Genomic DNA, 19,560 nt, shown 5'->3' with positions numbered 1-19,560 from the left:
AATATGTGGTTTCACATGTGATACTGCTATGTCGAGGCAAATGTCTCTGACAAGTAGTAGGTGGCAATGCTTCATTCTCATCTCTCAACTCAAACCAAGTTCTCGTTGTCGCTATGTTTCTTTGATGAACACCCAAAAGACTAGCAATTTTGATTGATTCAAATTTTTTATTCTTTCATATATATTTAGGATCATCACCAATGAGGTTCTTTTTACAAAATGCTCACTTGCAAAGTGCGGTACCTTGAGCTGCATCAACGTATTACTAACTCCAAAAACAAAACTTGATTCAGTATTTGATTTTCTCAAGTTGGAAAATGCATGATTGTTTCATGGGCTCCTTGAGTATCTCTTGTTGTTTGGATACTTGAAGCCCCTAAGTCTGCCTTTTCCAACACTCAGCCACCATTGCTTTGCATATGTTCTTTCTTCACTTGTTATTTGGTAGCGTGAAATTTTTGGTAGCAAGAGGATGCCTTTCCTTCTTTCATCGGTTGTGTTTATCTTTTGCCAAATAGTTGCGCATATAGGCTTGATTACTGATAGTTTCATTGATGAGACTAGGGTAATAGATTTCCATCGTGTTTTTTGCTCGTTGTATCTCCAAGCACACATCAATGGAAGGGCTTGCTTCACACTCCGAGAGAGAGAGAGAGAGAGAGAGAGAGAGAGAGAGAGAGAGAGAGAGAGAGAGAGAGAGAGAGAGAGAGAGAGAGAGACAAGGGGGGATAGATAGAGAGCTAGTTGTGGAGGACACAGGTTGTAGTTGCTGCACATATAGATAAATGGGGAGAGAGAGAGAGAGAGAGAGAGAGAGAGAGAGAGAGAGAGAGAGAGAGGGAGGTGTCTCATAGAGGTACCGCAAGCAGCACACACAAAGAGAACTTCTTGGCCATCGAGTGCATAGTAGCAGCAAGTTGCCTCATGAGCAATCTCGGCAACTACACCCACGTTGTTGTAAGATCCCACCCACAACCTATTCAAAACGTTAATTAAAAGACTTTTTTACAACCCAGGATGTTTTAAAAAATCCATTTTCCTCTTCACTTTCAACTATTCAAACATATTTTGTACCACCAAAGCCTGCTTTTAGCCCTTGAGAGGGTTCCAGCTAAGGGTCATTCCCACCTTGTTTCAAATAATTGACTCCATGTCAAAGTAGCAACCAATGTTTCTTCCACCTTAGGTTCTACAAATGCCACATCACATTTGAGTAGTTGAGGCTCCATCACTTAATTAGCTTAGTCCAACATTCTCCTCCTTTGTTGTGAATGGGTGGAAGTGGAGTAAGATCAAAGAATTGAGGTCGCTCTAATGCTCCTCTAATGTCTCTTTATGTGATTGAAATTTGATGTTTGTAGTTGCTTCAAAGGAAAAATGTTATTGTTGTGTGAATACTTGTTACATACCCTTCACTTTAAAAATATATAGTGCATTTATATCAATCCTATTTCATGGCTCCATAATTGCACATAAGGATTTTCTAAAGATTACTAAGTTTAGATTTCTATGGATTTCTATCTCATTTTTATCCTTATCAATTTTGGCACTATTATTACATCATTCTACTACCACATTTAGTGTCTTACTATCATGTTTTGGACCTACTATGGTTTCTAGCTAATATTGCATTTTCTATCTAAAATCAACCTAGTTATCCCTACTTCTATCTACACCTACCTACCATATATATCTAGCTAGCTAGTTGTTGTAAGTATGTCTTCTATCAACTGTATCTATATATGTGTGATATCCACTAGTATTATCTAATATAAGTCACTAGTATATTAATGCATTTTGAAGGTGAACATAAAGCTATAAGAGCCCTACCTAGTCCAAGTAGTCCCTACTCTTCAACTGCTAACCACCTGTAAGATGGCCTTCCCCCTACATGAGGAATTGAATTGGAAGTGTCAAGTGAAGTCAAAAAATAATTAAAAGAGATATACATCCTCCCCTTGCCCGAAAAATTGGTCAGTCTTAGTCGTTGTAAGATCACTTCCCTCACCTGAGATGGTGGAGTTGATGCCTTCTTGTGACTCAATCTAGTCAAAAACGTGAAAAGACGTCCATTTCCTTTTCCACCTAAGAGGGAGTTCTAATGTGTGGGTGTTTGCTTTGACATGCCTTCATACGGTGAACAATAGTGTAACTAACTATTTCTAGTATAAAGAGGTGCTCACATAACTTGAGAGATACACTTGTCACTCAGTTCCATCAAGTTCTTGCCTTCCACTCATGTATAATATCACAATATTTTTTGTTTGCTATTATTGTGAGAACTTTGTGATATGTACTTCAAAAATATACTATAAGTGGGTCAATTACCAAAAACGTCAAAAAACTTGGAAATGTGCAAAAATGCTAGGTCCAACAATCACTATGAAAATCTCCAAGTGTTTACCGCGCTGTTTTACCGCGTTTTGTAGAGAGAAGGTGCAAATTCAAGTAGAGAAACAAGAGAGAGGAGGGCAGGGGGATTTTTGTGTGTTTAAAATATTTCCGCGATAGTTTTCGCTATTATTTCCATGTTTATTACCTCTGTTATTACCGTGTTTATTGCCGTTGTTATATCCGACAACCAAATTTAGTGCCTTATCTTTCAAATTTGGCTTAAAATAACATCCCTCCCCCCCCCCCCCCCCCCCCCCCCCCCTTCAAATTTTGGTGTTTCCCTCCTCTCAATAAAAATTAAGAATATTGTATAAAATTTTCAAATTTAAAAAAGAAGAGAAAGAAAGAGAGGGAAAGAGAGAGAGAGAGAGAGAGAAAGAGAGAGAGGGGAGGAGGAGGAGGGGAGGGATATAGGATTACACTTGGTTACAACTAAAATAATCACTGTCAATTGATTAACATAATTGAGCATATTCCCAAATCTAAAGAGAGGAAGAGGGGGGAGAGAGAGATGAATGGATTACACGACCAAAAAACTTCATAACTAGTGCAAAATGTTTATGAATCATCTTCCAAAAGATCTCTACATGAGGCATCATCCAATTCTAAGCCCATGGCTCCTAAATCAATAAAGAGAGAAACAGAATTGTCGTTTGTGGATACATTGCCTTCATCATCTTCAAGTTCGTCATCCTCCATCTCATCATCTTCATCATCATGACAATCATCCTCGCTAAGACTTGCTGCCACCGGACTTGATTCATCGACCTCCCTCTCCTCTGTTTCCACCTCATCCAAAGTCGGAGGTGGAAGAGGGTCGAAGATGGTCTCCACTTCATTAGTGGAAAAAATGGTTCTCCCCCAAGGTGTTATGGGAATTCCAAACCAAAGTTTTGGTTGGTGGATTGCTGGGATATAGATGACCTATAAAAGAGAAGCTCAAAGTGAGTAACAATGGTATAATTAATGCTACAAGAAAATAAGAATAAAAAAGGTACATGTCACTCACCTGCTCACAATTGCGCGGTAAAACTAAATTGGCATACCTCCCTGTGTGATGCACACTACAGTCCACAATGTAGAGGTATGAAAGGTTTGAAAATTAACCCTTAGTATCCTTTCAATAGTTCCGCAGTACCTGGCTTCATCACTGTCTGTGTCAAAGTTGCCCATGATGGCACAATCCATGGTGGTTCTACGCTCGTCAATGTGGCGCGTACAAAAGTGACGACCCTTTGACCACATAGAGTTAAAGGAAAGGCACTACAAAATAGAAAAATATATTAATTCATCAAATACATATTAAAGATAATTTCAAGAAAAAATTTTACAATATGGTTTAGGTATATGAGTACTCTACCTTTGGTACGCAGCCTCGTGCATACTCCCATTCTTTGCTGGTGATGTCTTCTCCACGCGCTTTTGCCTCGGTCATTCTCTCATGAATCCACTCTGCACTAATGAGACTTGGGAAGCATGCAAGGTGTCTAGGCACTGGGGGTGCCCTCCTTCCTCCATGTGCTTGTTTCCATGCTTCCCTCTCTTGCAAACACCTTGCCTTTTCCACTGTCCACAAGTCCACCCAACTTGGTCATAATCTTTGCATTGAGAATACAAAAGTTATTGAACACTCGGGATAGATTCATATCCATGTTAAGTAGTTTCCCCTTTCCACTTGGCAAGTGTGAATTCATCCTTGCATCTTCCTCGTCTGACCACATGCGAGGCATTGAAGGATCAACTTGTGCCAAATACTCTTATATGTAAACAAATGCCTCTTGAACGATCCACCCTTCGGCCATACATGCCGCACAAAATCTTTGAGAGTCTTTAAAACCCTCTCTAAGAAGAACATCCATCGTGCGTTCACTACTCCACATATAGTGATCTCCTCCAACACGTGAACCAAGAGGTGAATTTGACTAGAAGAAGCACCGATCAAGGAAATGCATCTTCAATGGCAAACACAGTTTTTATTGCAAGTGTTTGAGCAGCAGGGATAGCATTTATTTCGATTTCCTTGGAGCTCACAAATCTACAAGAAAACACACAAGGATACACTAAGTGCTAGTTGAAATTATTGTGTATATAAAAAAGGTGTAGTTGAGTGAAGTCTTGTGGTGTAACGTACTAGCTCTCCTAGTTTGAAAATAGCGTCTCTCACTTTCTTGTCCCGACATATACACATACTCACTGGCAGAATGAACTACAATGTAAATCAGGGGAAGGGAAAGTGAGTGATAGTCATACACACAAACTATAGATAGAATAGGGAGTATGATTGGCATCTTGTGCCAATCATGGGACTTCAACCGATACAATTGAACGCTTCCACCCTTCTTCGCTTTTATGAAAGCTCCTGTTAGCGACCTCATGTATCCTGTTGGTGTGCGAATAGTGGCAATGGTACCCTTCACCTTCTCTAATTCTTCTTTGGCTAGCATCCATGGTGCTTTAGGAAGCACAATATTTCCATTTGGGGCACGACGTGGAGTAGCAGAGGTGGGGCGACGTTTTAAAAGCCTCAAATCCTCCCTCGCACCCAAAGAGTCCTCCTTGCCAATAATGTGGTCCCATAGTGTTTGGGCTGCATTCTTGAATATGTGCATGGGATCCAAGAGGTGTTGTACTTTTAAGTCCTTCCAATATGAAAGCCTTAAAAATATGGAATACCTTGACATACCTTTTGGTGGAGGGGGGGTGGAGGACACGGAGCCAGATTGCTGTTGTGGTGTTCTTCCCAAATGGTTGCCCAATCTGCCATCGTGAGCTTTAGAGAGGTCTTCCCATTTGTTGGAGCCTTGTGCTTGTTATGCCCTTGAGGTAAGAAACGATGGTTGTTTGGATAGATTACCTTGTGCAAGGAATCGGGCCTCTCCGTCACCAACGATGGCCCGCAAGTAGGACATGCATTGTGCCCCAATGTGGACAACCCTGCATTATCATATGGTTAGAGAGATGAGTGAACTAAAGGGAGAGAGGGAGAGAGAGATAGAGGAAAGGGGGTTACCAGAAATCTCTCCAAGCCCAGGATATTCGTACATAGTCCACATAAGGATTCCCCTCACAATGGCCTCTCTCCCCTCCTTTGCAAGTGAGACATCGACAACAGGAATGCCTCTCCATAACTCCTCGATGAGGGGCTCGAGGTAGACGTCAGTATTTGACACTTTGTACTTCCCTGGCACAAGCAAGAAAAGAAGTATATTGCCCTTCTTGGTTGTCTCCCATGGTGGAATATTGTAGTTGATAATCACCACAGGAGGCCAAGTGCTCCATGAAGTAGACTTAGTGCCAAAGGGGTTGACACCATCACTTGCTAACCCAAGCCTCAAGTGTCAAGGCTCCAACTTAAACTCTGGCCATTGAGTTTCGATGTGCCTCCATGTAGGTGAATCGATAGGGACACGCATCATTCCATCATTTGAGCGATGGTTCACGTGCCACGTGAGAAGCTCCACGATAGACTTACTTTTAAACATGTCTTGGATGCAAGGAATTAATTAATGAAAAACGTCTCAATACCTTGCGGGATATGTGTGCCCCGCTCACTCCTGTCTCGTATCGTGCCTCCCCGCACACGGGACATGAGGTAGCATGTGCATGCTCATTGCGGTATAGCATGAAATCATTGACGCACGCATAGATGCGCTCATACTCCATTCCAAGTGAAGTGACATACGATCTATCTCGTCGATGATCTGGAGGCATGTGGTAACATTTTTTCCATCAAACTACAACAAACATGGGTATAAGTATAATTGCTAGAAGACAGCACCATAAAGCGAGTGGAGAGTATATAAAGGCCACATTCCATACTTATAGAAGTAGTGCATCCACACTTGCATTACTCCAACCTAATTTTTCTTGCAAGTTGAGGACTTCCAACGATGCTCGGAGCACCGAGTACCGTGCACCGTTGCAAAGAGGTGTTTGGGCACTCGCCATCAATCTATCCTTCGTTTCGGCAGCCCGTTTAGTGCAAACCTGACAATCCTCCTCGCACATCTCGCGCTCATGAGCTAGTAACTCATCACACATGTCAAACATATGCTCATCCTCTGCCTCAAAGTGCGATGGAGACGCCATAGGAGTTGTCGAAGTAGAGCCAACGGGAGGATCACCATGCAGTTCACCCAAATTGCCCAGTCGCTCTTGCCTCTGTTGTTCGGCCTTGTGCGCCAGTGCACCACCACCAAACATAGACCAATGGGACACCTCCTCAAGCGACGGGTGAGTCGCACTCTCATCTCTCCGAGCGCTTTTTCGAGGATGCCAAAGCCCTTCGTTCTCCACGTGCTCCAAAGCAATACGCCTCAAGCGAGGGATTGCCCTTTTGTACTTGGCGCAAGAAGAAGGGAGTTTTTCCTTGAGCCAACGATCATGCTCAGGGCCTCCAGGGGGACCCACGATCATCCCAATCGATGTCCTGCACACGCAAAATGTTATTTATTTAATCATGTGTCCTAAAAATAAATATTTAAAAAAGCCCTAAATTCCATTAAAAAAATTACATAAAGTTAAGGTAAAAGGGAATAAATGACAATGAGTGCTAAATTTATTTTTAACTAAAAGAAAACTTTAAAAATGCAATTAATAAACATTTAAAAGTACTACAAAATAAAGTATCCATAAAAAATTAAAAAATGTTCATTAAAAAACTCAAAATGCTAAAAAATGAAATAATGGATAGCTAAGGATAGAGGGGGTGGTTTGTACCCCCCCCCCCCTCCCCCCTCCCCCTTAACCTCCGATTCGCATGTATCCGTTTGAAATGACCGGCCGCGGTAATAGAAGCGGTAATGGGCGCGGTAATATCAGCGCTAATACCCGTTAGTAATGCGTGGCACCTAAAATAGGCAAGAAGATAGAGTATGCCGTGTTTTTGCTGCATACTTTGTATCCTTGCTCTCCGCCATCGCTCCCAAGCTTTCCTCCCCCACCCCCCCTCTCCCTCTTTCTCCAAGCTTCCTAAGTTTTGTCGAAGGGGGTTTCCGCCATCGTCTTTGCAAGCACAACATCGAAGGGGGTTTTTCGCCATCGTCTTTGGAAGCTCAACCTAGCCGCAGCTCAACCGCGGTACAAGGAAAGAGGTAAACACAAAACAAAGCACCTCCCCCTCTTTTCCTATTGTTTTCTACTACGACTACTACTACTACTACTACTACTACTACACACACACACATCCATAAATCGTATTAAAATAAAATAAAAAGAGAATTCATAACATGTTCCGTTCATTTGGAAATGGTTGCATGTGTTAAGCTTGTTTGGAAATGGTTGCTTTGCTAGGCTTGTTTGAAAATGATTGGTTTGTTTGGCTTGTTTGGATAGAATGTTAGATAGAAATGTTAAGTTTGTTAGAGAGAGAGAGAGAGAGAGAGAGAGAGAGAGAGAGAGAGAGATGAAGAAAGAGAGAGAAATTTAAAGAGAGGGAGGAGAAGGAAAATAGATAGAGAGGGAGAGAAAGATAGATAAAGAGGGAGATAATTAAAGAGAGGGAGATAAATGGAGAGAGAGAGAGAGAGAGAGAGAGAGAGAGAGAGAATGAGAGAAAGAGGGAGTGACAAAGAGGGATAGAAATAGAGAGAGAGAGAGAGAGAGAGAGAGAGAGAGAGAGGAATAGAGAGAGATAGGGAAAGAGGGACAGAGAGAGAGAGAAAGAGGGAAAAGAGAGAGAGAGAGAGAGAGAAAGAGAGAGAGTAGATAGACAGGGAGAGAAATAGAGATAGAGAGAGAGAGAGAGAGAGAGAGAGAGAGAGAGAGAGAGAGAGGGAGGGAGAGAATAGAGAGAAATAGGGAAAGAGAGAGATAGATAGAGGGAGAGAATAGAGAGAGATAGGGAAAGAGAGATAGTAGATAGAAAGGGAGAGAAATAGAGAGAGAGAGATAGGGATAGAGAGAGAGGGGGGGGGGATAGGGATAGAGAAGAGAGATAGATAGAGGGAGAGAGAGGGAAATAGAGAGAGTAGATAGAAAGGGAGAGAGAGAGAGAGAGAGAGAGAGATGGGATAGAGAAGAGAGGAGAGAGAGAGAGAGAGAGAGATAGATAGATAGATAGATAGTTCTATTATCGTCCTGGGAGGTCAAATATGACCTATGGGACCAAATGAACATGTCACGTGGTGTGAGTGGAGTTCATAAGTGACTCTCGATGCTCAAAAATGGCTGAAATGAGCATCGCAATAGAGAGTCCACATCGTGGTTGGGAGAGGAAGGTATGTAGGGAGAGCTCATGGCTGAATATATGGGGAAAAGAGGACCTAATGTGGTCAAAAGCTGAGCACTCAAGTAGTGTGTGGTACTCACTCTCTCGCACTTGACGAGGGCATAAGGTGCAAAGTCGATGACACTCCTCGCCAGTGCCCCAACGTCCTATCTCGCAGCGTAGAGAATGGGAGCTAAGACGAATGGAGGCAATGGTGCGGATCGCACTCAACGGGATGGGCTCAAGGATGTAGGAATGGGTTCGGTTACCTCGTTCCGAGAAGAAGAGAGATTTGTAGTTTGGGGCAACGTGTGTGGTGTAATGGCTGAAGCGAGAACCTCCGGATTTCTCCCAAGCCATGATACATTGGCGTTGTAAGAAGGCCTCATTAACTTGGGAGTCGATCGACGCATCCTTGACCAAGTGACATGCATCCCATCTTCCAAACCATTTCTTGATATCAAGCATCCACCCCGAACTTAGTATTTTGCTCTTGCATGTCTTTTGAACCTTTTGACTTGCTTCATATGTGATTCTAGGAAGTCGATGCAAAGGGCTACGTTGTGTCTTACGCATGTACTCCACAACCCTTTCCATGCCCAAGACCTCAATGGGAAGCGATCCGGACTCAAGAAGTAAGAGCATGTAGGGTGTTTGTGTCTTGACTTGGAGAAAGTTGGTGAGAAAACGCTTTTGGACATTCTCAAACTCTTTCCAAGTAGACTTCCCGATGCTTCCACCCCACACCTCCACTCCATAAAGAAGCACCGGTGTCACCAATGTGTCAAAGAGGTACTTTTTGAGAGCCCAACACTTGATCTCTCCTGCATTGCACATGTTCTCAAATGCATAATAAGCCCTCTTTCCGGCTTCCAAGCGACGCATTGCACAATCCTTCCATTTATGATTGGATGGAACCTCAAGGCCAAGGTACTTGAAGTGATCTACCACTTCAAGTTTCTCATTGTTGTATACAATGCATGGATTTTCGTCATTGAGGGTCTTTACAAGCATAACCTTGGTTTTGGATCCATTCACGATCAGCCCGCTATGTAGGCAAAAGCGTTCCAAGACACTCATAAGCTTTTGTGCATCTTCTAAGGTATGTGCCAAGAGCACAACATCATCGGCATAAAGCAAAAGCATGATCACCGCATTTCCAATCTTAACCTCTTCTATGCCTTCTTGCTGCATAAAATCAAGAACCATGTATTCCAATTCATCAATGAGTAGCCCAAAGAGGGTTGGGGAAAGTGGGCATCCTTGTTTGACACCAATAGTGCTTGCAAAAAATTCTGAAATTCCATCTCCCATACGTAATCGACATATCACTTTTTGGTAGATGCGAAAGACTGCATGCATAAATTCTCTCGGCACTTGAAGGCTTTGCATACGTCTCCAAAGATTTCCTCGCGGTACCATGTCAAAAGCTTTCTTGAAATCCACAAAGCAACAATACAACTTTTTTCCTTTCAATCGAGACGCTTCCATAAGAACTCGAAGAGTGACAAGGTGATCAATAGTGCTATGATGCTTTCGAAAACCTGCTTGGCCAAGCGCACGTTTGCCATTCTTTTCAGCCCATTCACTTATCTTCATCTCCATGATACATCCAAATAACTTTGCCATCAAAGAACCAACCATTATAGTGCGATAGTTGTTCACATTGTTTACATCTCCTCCTTTGTGCAAAGGTTTGATCCAATTTGCACTCCAATCATGAGGCATGCCATACTGAAGTGCAAGGTTAAACATATCGCATATCCAATATCGTGTTTTCTTGCTTGTCCATTTAATCATTTCAGCCTTGACACCTTGAAGGTCACCTGCCTTGCGAGTAGCAAGTTTCTCAAGCGCGCGGCATACATCTTCAATGGTAAAGAAGGGAGACATAAATGGAAGGGAGCTACAACCCTCCATCTTATCAACATTGGGTTGCTCATAGAGGTTCTTACAATGCATATACATATCCTCAAGAGTCAAGTCACCAAAGCTCTCAACGCGCTTGCCTTTTAGATTTTGCCAAAACTTGCCACATGCATGTGCTTTCTCTTGTGCTAAAAGAAGTTGTTTTTCGACTTCCCACCTTCTCCTCTTCTTTTGAACAAGTGCTTTGTATGTGTGTGAACATTCCAAGTAAACTTCCTTGTCTTTGATTGCATCCAATCTTAGCAAGTGTTTTCGGGCTTGACTACATTCCATGTCAAACCATTTCTTCTTGGTGCTACCCTTCTTAGACCTTTTGCAAGACATGTGTTTCGTCGAAAAGCATTCCTTCGCACAAGAGAAAATTACTTCTTTGAAAACTTTCCACTTGCATTCTAATGTTGGGCTCCCTTGATGCTCTATCATGTTTAACATTTGGTCCACCATATCAGCATATATAAGTGCTCGTTTGAAGTCTAGACGTAGGTACAAATGATTCACATCATGATTGGAGGCTACATGCTCGGGCCGTTTACCACACTTGAGGTCAATACATAACATCCTATGATCCGATTCCGGATTCCATTCACCAAGTGTAAAGCTTTGTATGCATTCTAGAGTGGCTTCTAAGAACAACATATAGTCAATCACGCTAGCACCATTGTGCTTTCTACATGTAAAGTCATTGGTGCCTTGCCATAGAGATACACCATTTGCAATGAGCATTCCGGTACTATTGCACATATGTAGAAGTGACTTTCCATAGTGATCCACTTCTTTTGCATCATTAGAACTTCGATTATACATGTATGAGTCATCCACTCTTCTTGATACATGCGGCATGTCGACTTGTTGTGTGTCGTGTTGTAACATATTTGTGCGAGCATTCATGTCTCCAAAAACAATGACTTCACCTTGATCCTTGTAATAAGCAATGTCTTCCTCTAGTTCAACAAAGGGCTGATCTCTATCCATATTCAAGCGAGCATAAAAGTTGGAGTCATAGTGAGGAATGTAACAGCCGGCCACAAACATGACTTGACCATTTGGTGGGCTGATTTTCAGCCATAAGTAGCGTTTATACTTATCTTCTTTGACAATGGAAACATCTTTCAAACCCTTTTTGGTCATACATGCTATGCCTCCTTGGCCTCTTCGTTGCTTTGCATTTTTGGCCCACATCAAAGAATGTACATCGTATTTGTCAAATCCAAGAATTCGTTGCGCATCATGCTCCCATGTTTCGACAAGAAGTATCACATCGGAGTCATTGGTAAGCTCATCAATGCCAATTCCTGCATTCCATGGATACCCGTTACAATTCCAAAAGCTTATTCGCAAGCGTGAGTTGGTCTCATAGATCATGTGTCCCTATTTGTTGGGTGGACTTGCATCCTCCTCAAGTGCCTTTTCTTCTTGAGATGATACCTTAACCTTCTTGCTTCTTTCCTCGTATGCTTTGCGACGTACATTTTGTTGCATAAGAGTGCGATCCTCATATACATTACAACCCGTTCCTTTGAGGTAGATCCAACCATTGTCAAGGATGATCTTTCTCTTTACCTCATCAGCCATGGTACATACAATAGGTCTTTCTCCCGAGCGAGGGACTCCTTGTTTTCCAACTCGATGTGCACCATAAGCCATGATTCCTGACATGCCAAAGTGTGTAGCAAAAAACTCTTCAATAGCAACCGCAAGAGATTGGGGTGTTTCCATGCTTTCCTCCTTGATTCCACGAATGACGATGTTCTTTGAGCGTTTTTGTCGTTCTTGCAATTCTTGAGTGTCCACATTCTCTACATTCTTTGCTTGGACAACGGCTTGCGTGATAGGAGATGTAGAAACCACATTATCCTTACATATATCAGCCCATGATTTGGATGCATTTCTCATCTCACATACATCATGTCGTATTGTATCTATCGTTTCCTCTTTCAATACATGATCACTCTCAACTTTGCTCAAGCGCTCTTTCACTACATTCATGTCCACAAGAGAGCGTTTACATTCTTGAACTTCATTCTCAAGATGCATCAAGCGCGTTGTTTGCATTTCAAGAACCTTCTTGAGGTGCTCATTCTCCACAACGAGAACTCTTAAAGTACCATTTTCCATTGCAAGTGCGCGCAACTCTTCACCTTGCTTGTTGACGGTTTCTTGTAACGAGATCAAGTAAGCCATGATCATTGCTTCCGTTGTTGTAGACGATGTGGTTGGATTAGCATCCAAATTCCTTGGAGATTTTGCATCATTCTCCATGGCGAGTGTGGCTTTTCCACCCTTGCGAGTTTTGTCTGACATTGCCTTCAAGTCGGCAACAAAAACGCAAAGTTTTGACAGTTTTTTCAGTTCTGAGATGCTATTACAGCAAAGCCTTCCATTACACAGAAAAATTCTGTCTTTACATCAATGCGTAGAGGGCTTCGTGCTCTTCGATTGAGGCTATAGATCACCTAAATCGGAGTTCGGATGAGCAAGTTATGGTCAAAAGAGTGAACTGCTGTCTACTAGGTCAAAAAACGGCTGTGTGTGTGTGTGTGAGAGCTCGCCGCTTTGGGTAGAGAGAGAGAGAGAGAGAGAGAGAGAGAGAGAGAGAGAATAGACAGAAAGAGAGGAGGGAGAGGGAGAGAATAGAGAGAGGGGGAGGGAGAAAGAGAGAGAGAGAGAGAAAGAGAGATAGGAAAAGAGAAAGGGAGAGGGAAAGAGAGAAATAGAGATATCCATTGGCATAAAGAGATAGGTAGAGAGAGGAAGATAAAGAGCAATGGTTGTAGGCGGAGCAACCATTTTGTGGTGTGCATACTGCGGGTATGCTCGTGCTTCTATAGAGTGCTATGAAAAAGACCTTCTTTACGTGACATCGACAGACCCTTGGAAATTACTTTCTACTCTCTTCTCCTTAATTTCTCTATCTTTCTTTCTATCTCTCTTCCTATCTCTTTCTCTCCACCAAATAGGCATTAGGTTAGACAGCTTTTAACGATATCGTACCTCAGAATGGAGGCAAAGTAATCCCTCGAACAAGGAGCTGTTGTGAAGAGATGTTGCGCAAGAAGCACAATAAAGAAGGTCTTCTTCATAGCATTCTACAGAAGCACTAGCACTCTCGCACTGCACACAACACAAAACAATGGCTACATTTACAACCATAACTCTTTATCTCTACTCAAAACGATGGCTACATTACGTATATGTATATATATTTGTGTGTACATATATATTTGTTTATGCATGTATGTAGGCACTAAGTACGGGAGCATAGTACCCGAAGGTTAGACGCTTCCTCTTGGGTATAGTCCTTTTTTAATAGTGGCGTTGCGGTCATTGATTCACTCATGAATGGATTATCACAATATACCTTTGGTTTTACCACGGTTGAGACTGTGATGATATCTAAAGAGGTACAATTGACCTTTGGCACTACTAGTCTCTACTTAGGTCTACTAGTATGTATATGTATCTACGTGTTTCACTACAAGAGGTTGTGTGCTCTTGTGACGCTGTTAGCGACGGAAATACATTGGGTTTTTATAACCCCCGGCGTCGCTAAGAGCGTCGCTACGAGAGCGTCGCTATAAGCGTCGCTATATGCGTCGCTATATGCGTTGCTATGAGCGTCTCTATATAGAGACGCTCATAGCGACGCATATAGCGACGGTTATAGCGACGTTTACACAGAAGACTATAGCGACGCTCATAGCGACGCTACAGAGCCATAAATAATGACGCTTATAGCGACGCCCGAGAGAATTTTTTTTTGGTGGCAGGGCATTGAATGCCCTGCCACCCATCAACCATATTGTACTTGATTCACTTTTTAAAAAAAGTGCAAGGGTAGATAATAGACCCAAAATAGTCACCCACAAGACGCATTGTTTGCAAAATTGACAATTGTACACATCATAGGCAAAATGAATTGATTGGCAAATGTAATAATGACAATTGTACAACATCATAGGCATAAAGAATTGATTGGCAAAAGGAACTGCGGTGACAAATGTAATAATATACATGGTTCAAAAAGACGTATAAAATCTGTCTCATGATACATAAGCTATGAGAAACCCTAAACTAATGCTATCTAGCTACGGCTAAACTGACGTCGTCTAGTCAGACGTCTCATCGCGTCCAAGCGGCGTATCTGTCGGATTCTGCAAAAAAAGACAATAAGACAGCTTTAAGTAAGTATAAACATATAACGACATTTATAAAACAATACAAAAAATAAAAAAGAGTAAACCCTAATACTAACCATGCCGCCGCGAGAACTGAGAATGTCCATCAGGGCGTTTAAGCCCTTCCTGCCTGCGTACTCGCGCTCGTACGGTGTGGGATCACGTCCTGTCATCGACCACTGTCAAAACATACAAAGATTTCATTATGTTAGAATTAAAAAACTCATAAACCCTAAACTATCGAACATAAAGAGCAATGTGAAAACACTTACAAAATCGGCCTCAAATGATGCCCATCCACCGCTCCCCAAGTGGTGCGAGCTCCCTGCCTCTACTCGTGCTCTGGCTGCATCCTTCTGTTGCTTCCACTTGTCGAGATTCTCGCGCGCTGCTTTCTTCGCATTCTTCCAATCTTCTTTGGCCAGCCAATCTGGCCTATTCCACCCATTCTTGATTGCTTTTTGCACTTCGGAACGCTTGTGTTTGCAGTATTCGCACATTCGAATCTTCATCAGGTCTTCATTGAAGCGCTGATCCCGTGTTGGAACGGGAAACTCATCATGAAGTATGCTAATGACTCTGTTTTTTAAATCACTTGGTACTTCACTCCATTTGTTTAGTATGTAGTGTCTAAACAGCTGAGAGCAAAGACCACGCATGCGCGAGATCACCTTCTTGCCGTCATCATCCATGATGATGCCGCCGCTGATGTCGACGGAGTAAGGCAAGCCCTCTGGCCGGTGACGCGTGAACCTGGGTGTCCCGGCAGGGGTCTCTAGCGGCGTGTCGATGGGAGTACGGACGTCAGGTGTCTCCACCGGCGTCTGGGCCCCGAAGCGAGGAGTGTCGAGTGGGGTGGCTCCTGGCGGAGTAGGTAGAGGTGTGTAGCTTCTAGGAACAGTCAGCCGTGCAAAACCTGGCGCAGATGGCGATGATGTGGCTGGTGTGGGGGCGGGCAAAGAAGGGGAGGGTAAAGAGCCTCGTCGAACACGAGGCGGTGTGGAGGCATCGATGGCGGAATCCCCACAACAACCGCCACCGCCACCACTAGAGCGCCGGTGTCTAGACGAGTGTGAAGCTCGTCTCGTCGACGCCGAAGCTTCGGAGCGCCCCGAATGCTCCGAAAGAGAGGGAGATGCGGATGGAGTAGGAACGCGCGATGATGCGCCAGAGCGATGACGCTCCACGTACCACTGTCTCTGCTGCGGTGACAAAGAAGAAAGAAACTCCTCATCATCCATACCTGCATTAAACACACGAATATTTAAACTTAATATTGAATGAATAGAGTAGACAATGACGCAAAGACCATTAAATACAATGACATAATGACGCAATGAATTGAGTGATAGAAGAGGCAAGTCGAAAACTCAAAATTTTCAATCAAAAGATGTGAGCGCGAGTAGAAAAGAGCGTTATACACCATGGAAGGTACTTAGAGAGCCAGAGCTTTTACAACCCGGAGCAAAATTGTTTAGTTAAGAAATTGAAGCTTACACAGATTTTCTGCTCCCACAAATATGTGGTAGAACAGATGTGTGAAAATGATAAAGAAGTATGAGACACGATAGTTCAAGGAATTAAACTTATTGTTCAAGATCATATGATGACCCTTGACTTTCAAGTTATGAACATAGATCGTGCTGATGTAGTTTTAGGACGAAAGTGGCTGCATGGTTTAGGAAATACATTGCACATTAGTTACAAACACAACTTCTTATCCTTTATGGCCAATGGTAAACATGTGCTCTTGCTGGTGAGAAAAAAATACCATCTACGCCTCTTATATGTACGGCCGAGCTTTCTATTTTACAGAAAGCAGATTTAATGGATGAAGTCTTTTTGTGTTACTGCTTGTCTCCAAGTCTTTTGAATTCTCAAGAGCAAAGTGTTGTGGATTGTAGTTATGATATGCAAAGTGCAATAAATTTTAATGAAAAGCAAAGTGCTAACAATTCTAAAGAGCAAAGTTCTCTCAATTTTAATTATGTTGAGCAACGTGCAATTGTTGTAAAACAAACATTAAAAAAATTACAAGATTCTCCATCCCAACATAACTCTAGTTTACTCTCTCCTTTTGTACGGAAAAAGATGACTCACTTAATTATGGAGTAAAGTGATTTACCGCTGGGTTTACTCCCTACACATGATGTGCAACATGACATAGATGTCCTGCCAGGTACTAAACCGGTGAGTAAACCATCTTATCGTATCAGTGAGGCCAAGGAGGTTGAGCGTCACTTGGATGACTACCTCATCCGTGGTTTTATTGGACCTAGCACTTTGCCTTGGACATCGCCAATTCTATTGGTAAAAAGGAAAGTGATACTATGTGCATATGTGTAGATTATCGCAGATTAAACGGCATAACCATCAAGAACAAGTATCCTCTACCTCAAGTGAATGAGTTGTTTGATCAACTTCATGGGGCAAGATACTAGATAAAGATAGATCTTCGTTCAGGATACCACAAGGTGTGTATCCTTTTGAAAGATATCTTTAAGACTGTCTTTAGAACACGGTTCGGGTATTTTGAATTTTTGGTTATGCCTTTTAATTTAACCAATACTCCAGCTACATTTATGACACTCATGGATAGTGTCTTACGTCCTTATCTTAGAAACTTTGATGTCTTTTTTCTTAATGAAATTTTCAATTACAGTAAGACTGAAGATGAACACATAGAACAGTTACGATTAGTGTTCGAACAACTACGAACTCACACCCTATGTGCTAAGACAAGTAAGTGCAATTTATTTAAAACAAAGATACATTACCTCGGTCATGTGATCTCTTATTATGGCATCAAGATGGACATTGACAAGGTCGCTGCCATTCTTCGATGGCCACATCCTAACACTGTTGAGGAGCTTCAAATCTTCTTAGGCATGGCTGGATTTTACGGACAATATATCCGCGATTGTGCCAAAATTGATGTTCATATGACAGATCAACTTAAAGCAAAAGGTAAGACCTTTTCTTGGGAAGAAGCCCAACAACGCAGTTTTGAACAGCTCAAGGTACTTGTAGCCACTGCTTCCACCCTAGCAATCATTGACCCACTTAAGTCGTTTATGGTAGAGATTGATGCTAGTGCTAAAGCAATTGGTGCGATACTTCTTTAAGAGGGAAGAACTATATAGCCTTTGAAAGTAAAAAGTTGGATAGAGCTCAAAAGAATTATTATGTCTATGAGAGGGAGCTCTATGTCATAGTTCATGCTTAACGAAAGTGACAACACTATTTATCTAGTATCGAGTTCAAAGTGGTTTTTGACCATGAGAGTGTAAAATGGTTTACTACTCAAGCGGACTTGAAGGGTCGTAAAGCTAGATGGACGGAGATCCTTCAAGATTATGATTGTAAGCTGCGATATCGAAAGGGGCGATATAATGTAGTAGCAGTTGCACTAAGAAGGATGCCTCGGATTAATTCACTTGCTTTCACGGAAATAAAGAATGAATTTTTGGAGTCATTACGTGGAAAGTGTGCACAAGATCAATCATATGCTAAAGTGTGGAGTGCAGTCTTAAAAAGAAATTCCTCACATTCACATGTCTCTGTACGGCCAGATCAACATGTTTTTATACGTGCAGATACAAATTCCAACACACAGAGCTCCACCCCTACTCAGACAAGCTTAAGGGATGGAATAATTTTTCCATTGACGATGTCTACTTACTCCACAAGGGTAGAGTCTGTGTGTCAAAGGACTCAGATACTAGGCGCCAAATATTATTTAAGTGTCATGATAGTCCAGTGTTGGTCATCCAGGTATTCGTAAGACCTATGTCTTAGTTGGACAACAATTTTATTGGCCACGCTTACATCAGGATGTTCAAGAATACGTACTAAAGTGCCAATAGTGCCAAGTTATTGATGTTGGAATTAGGGTTGTAGGAAAGCGCATACAGCTTGGAGAAGACGAAAGAAGCTAAGGCACACACTAGAGAGTGTATTACTTAGTGTGCAATGGAAAGATAGATAACCCTAGAGTGATGGACATCTATGCAATGCACAGGGAGGAAAAACCTCCTAAAGAGGAAAAAATGTCCTGGCGGTCCTAAGTGTGTTCATACACATCACTACCACATGTATATGGTATCAAATCACACCTGGAGTGATGCGGTGAACGAGAGCTGGCACATGAGTAAAGGGAAGTGCCATGCTTTGAGGACATGATCAGTCCACAAAGGGGCGTAAGTCCAAAGCTTTGCGGAAAGCTTCGAACTTCTCACAAGACAATGCCTTCGTGAAAAGATCTGCAAGGTTGTCATGTGTTGGCACACAAGCCAAGCTGATCTCTCCTACTGAGAGCCTCTCCCTGACCTAGTGGTAATGCACCTCAATGTGCTTTGTGCGAGCATGAAAATTGGGTTCCTCGCAACTGCCAATGCGCTCTGACTGTCAGTGTAGATAGTGTTGGCAGTGTCCTGTCCAACACCCAAATCAGGCATAAGGCATCTGAGCCATACACACTCAACCATAGCTGTGAAGACTGCTCTGTACATAGCCTCACAACTCGAAGTGTCCACAGTAGGTTTCTTCTTGCTCAACCATGATATACATGAACTACCAAGCATGAAACAAAAACCACTTATGGACATCACATGTCAAAACAACCAACCCAATATGAATCTGAAAAAGCATGTAAGTCTGGCGGTTATGATCCCCCCTTGGGATAAAAAAAGCCAAGATGTAAAGTGCCACTCAAGTAGCGGAATATCCTCTTGACCACCTGCCAATGCTTAGACCCTGGGCTATGTATAAATCTGTTGACCTGTGAGACTACAAAGTGAATATCTGGTCTTGTGTTGCATACATAAATGAGGCATCCAGCAAGGTTTGCAATCC

The sequence above is a fragment of the Adiantum capillus-veneris genome, chromosome 8, assembly GCF_014529385.1.
Source record: "Adiantum capillus-veneris isolate H3 chromosome 8, ASM1452938v2, whole genome shotgun sequence".
Taxonomy (NCBI): Eukaryota; Viridiplantae; Streptophyta; class Polypodiopsida; order Polypodiales; family Pteridaceae; genus Adiantum; species Adiantum capillus-veneris.
Note: the sequence above shows the minus strand (reverse complement) of the source record.